The sequence below is a fragment of the Mercenaria mercenaria genome, chromosome 8 (genome assembly GCF_021730395.1).
Source record: "Mercenaria mercenaria strain notata chromosome 8, MADL_Memer_1, whole genome shotgun sequence".
NCBI classification, from domain to species: domain Eukaryota; kingdom Metazoa; phylum Mollusca; class Bivalvia; order Venerida; family Veneridae; genus Mercenaria; species Mercenaria mercenaria.
Window position 1 is genome coordinate 50,131,935 of NC_069368.1, and position 4,023 is coordinate 50,135,957.

Genomic DNA, 4,023 nt, shown 5'->3' on the forward strand with positions numbered 1-4,023 from the left:
ATGGCCGCAAACAGGCAAAACAGGCCCTATCAAAAAGTCATGTTATGCATATTCTGACATTTTTATTCTGTCTAATTGTACATGTACCTACTATTTCATATCTCCTCTATTAAATCATGCCATTTATTGCAGGTCTTTCACTCAAAAATTCACCAATATTCACCATCAAACAGGGGAACTATTTCCCGCGTAACCACTTCCGTATTGTGGTCAACCAAGGGCAAATAACTGTGGTCTTGTGCCTATTTAGACCTATTTTTCTCTCCAAACTAAAAAAATATTTTACCAGTATAATCTCAGATGTATAGCAAATTAAATCTGAAAGTTACACCTTTGTTGAACTATGCACTAAAATTTGACAGCTTCCAATGTTACACATGGTATCGGTCAAATCTGAGCAAAAAAAAAGTTCGCGTACTTTTCAGATGAAAAAAACGCAAAATTCTATAACTTTTTTGTTTGATGAGATTTTCACCCAAAATAAAAAACAGCATGTTTCCTTAATATACATCTATCCAAATTAAGAGCCACTTCAAGTCTGATTACAATATCACTGTTCCAATTTTAAGGAAAACTAATCATATTACAAAAAGCACGTCAAAACGCGGAGTCTACTCACACGAAAAAGTAAAATGTGAACTAAGAAAAATCCTGTAGCTGTCAAATTTGCCATTTTTAAGCAGCCCAGTATGTGGCAAATATGAGAATGAATAGCTTTTGTACATATATGTGTCATATACTTTTCAGTGATCATTCATTTATGGCTACCCTAGGTAAAATGAGCCAAACAGCTCTGAAAAATCCAATATGTGAGCCTACTAAAAAGCTTATGAGTCTTTCTGGAATGAATATTTCACTCAAATCTTACAGTTTACAGGCATTCAGTGCACTCTGTAAATGAAACATGCACACCATGACCATTTACACTGCACAAAATCTTACACTGTGTATCACAGCTGAGCATTCTGGCAAAACAGCCCCTATCTCTATAAAGAATGATTTTAATGTACATCAGTGCCTGCTGAATGTTCCAAACTGGCTTAATTTCAGCAAAAACCTTAATAAATATCAACCTGAGAAACTACAACTGGTGCTCCTAATTTTTCCTGTGACTAATATCAATGGAAGTGACCCTTCGTGTGACCGAACCAGGATCTTCTGTGTGACTGGAAGGCCTTCGGCCGAACAACATCTGAAATATGAGTCGAGCTAGTCATAATTTCTTAGAATGAATACTTAATCAGTTTACATGATTGTATGTATGTGCAAACTATATTTCAAAACAACTGACTGCAAAGAAAGTGTGAAATGCTAAAAAGTGCCCCTCAAAGCAACTTTTCTATGAATATTTATATCACAGTCTCCTTTCCCCATACTGAAACTGTCATAATGTAATATAAAACCTCAAATTCAAGTCTTATGTATGTAAAATGTGTCATAACAAACAGTCTGAATAACAAAACTATCAATCACAAAGCAGTCTGTCCAGTTTCCTTGCTTTACTGACTGCTAGATCTGAAGCAATGTTTACTATTTTCAGCTGAAATTAGCTACAATCTGAACTGAGTATTCACACTGGGAATACAGCTTACTGCATCAACTATTATGAACAAATTCCTGTCCAATTTCATGGTAACTGATTATAAATGTTATCTCACTACCACACATGATTTAGAAAGTAGTCATTATGGCAAAACTGGCTGAAATAATGTTATTCCACTACAATTCTATTTTCTGGCTTTTTTTTCGCTTGCCGACGCAATTTAACGAAATCTATTAAATTTTACAAAATCACAGGAAGTACCTGATCTTGATTAAAAGCATCTAAAATGGAATTATTTACCCATTCACAACACCGAACAACTGTCTTCGGTCAAATCTGAGAAGCTGTAGACATATATGTACAAAGGCGGTCAATCCCCGTCTATGCGACAAACTTCACATTGTCCGAGCGCTCTCATTTCAGGTTTTTAGGTACTAAAAGTGTAAGAAATCCAACAGAATAAGTAAATATACAATTCAGGACCTCAGATATGATGATTTATATTCAATTAAGCATTAAGGAAACCAATATGCAAGTCTAGTGTGTGAAAATCTGCCTGTTTTCCTTCAAAATCAATTAAAATATGCCAATTTCAGGCCTAATCTGTCCAATTTTCAAGCCCTTGAACTGATTTTTCTTGCACAGATTATGATTACACATATTTCACTATTCAGACTGTGTGTACTGTGTAAATTCAAGTAACCAAAAGAGCAATTTTATGTAAACAAGAATAGAAAAAAATACATATCTGACTTTAGGTCAGATTTCCTCAGTCGCAGCTCAAATTTCTAAAAAAATCAAAAAATATCACATCGCGGCATTTGTAATACCCCATTTTGTTTTCCGCATGCCGGTTTCAAACAAAGAACTTATAAAAATGCATTTCATGCATGAAAACCTGCAAAATTAGAAAAAATCCAGAAATATGTAAAATGAAAGTAGGATTTTTCACAAGTTTCAAGTGCATGTATACTTTTTATCCAAACTGAAGCAATTTCAGCAAATGTAATGATTAATCTAAATATTTATCAGATTTCTATGCCTACCAGCCATTCACTGTCAAAATTTCAGCCATGTAGATTGAAAAGTAACAAAAATATTGACAATTTACTTTCTGACATTTTCCACTATATCAGGCCTAAGACCACAGTTATTTTTACTATATGTTCTATATAGGCACTGGACACTATAGCAATTTTGCATGCATTCCAACCCCTATAAAAATACCTGAACTCAACAGAACTATCCAAGAGAAAAAATTCCAGCCACAGTAAACATTGGGTTGACCGGCTCTTTTTTTCCACCATTTTGAACCAAATCACATGCGTATGAAGAATACTCTCTAGATGGCCGCAAACAGGCAAAACAGGCCCTATCAAAAAGTCATGTTATGCATATTCTGACATTTTTATTCTGTCTAATTGTACATGTACCTACTATTTCATATCTCCTCTATTAAATCATGCCATTTATTGCAGGTCTTTCACTCAAAAATTCACCAATATTCACCATCAAACAGGGGAACTATTTTCCGCGTAACCACTTCCGTATTGTGGTCAACCAAGGGCAAATAACTGTGGTCTTGTGCCTATTTCTCCCATTGTACACCTACATTGCGGCACTAACGTTTTAGTATGATATATAATGAAAGTAAATTTAGCATGTCAGACACAGCTCTACTATGGGACTAACGATATTATACGAAATTAAGAGATGTGAGATATATTTACATATAGTACGAGTGGTCTGACTATATAATACTGACTGTGACTCACTAACTAGTGTTACCTACACTGCCTAGAAGTCAATGAATCATGTTATTTAAGCTTCCTAAAACTCACTAAATCATACTAATTACACTTTTTAGAAATGTTCAGCACACAAAGAATTTTATACTTACTTCTAATATAATCACGATATGCGTTATACACTAACTTACAATGCTTGGAACTCACTTAACCATCTAAATCACGATACGATTTTTATACTAACTTATGCTGCGCAGACTACTTTATAACAGTACTTTTGTCTAGACACATTTCTTTCTGTGATATTTATTACTCTGATTTCTTTTCCGGGCAATTGTAATCTTTTGCTTTTGACCAATACTATAATAATGTGTATGTAACAGGCTGTAAATACTTCAGGCCTGACGCTCTACCACGCCGCTATACAAGCTAGCTTAATAGCAAGGAAGTATAAGTGCACCCTTATACTCTACCCTACTACATACATGCCCCTCCATTTTAGAATTCGTCCTCGAATTCCATGAGTCTGGACGTCTGTGGGACGTTTCAAGGTTTTCATTCATATCTACTCGTGAGTCATTTACGTTGGGCGCCAAATGTAACAGGCTTTAAATATTTCAGGTCTGACCGGGAATCGAACCAGGGACCTCTCACATCTAAGGCGGTCACTCTACCACGTCGCTATACAAGCTAGCTTATTTAATAGCAAGGAAGTATAAGTGCACCCTTATA

The 4,023-nt window shown here is 35.1% G+C and overlaps 1 long non-coding RNA gene across 2 annotated transcripts; it reads right to left on the bottom strand.

Moving 5' to 3' along the window:
* Window positions 1–257: 257 nt before the first annotated feature.
* Window positions 258–2,999, bottom strand: LOC128559034 (uncharacterized). Of its 2 annotated transcripts, none has more exons than XR_008372049.1 (3): window positions 2,981–2,999; window positions 1,844–1,977; window positions 258–1,192 (listed from the first exon to the last, which is right to left on the bottom strand). It is a non-coding gene; the product is annotated as an uncharacterized LOC128559034 (long non-coding RNA). The 2 variants fall into 2 exon arrangements; XR_008372048.1 differs by lacking the exon at window positions 2,981–2,999 and adding an exon at window positions 2,771–2,928.
* Window positions 3,000–4,023: the final 1,024 nt, after the last annotated feature.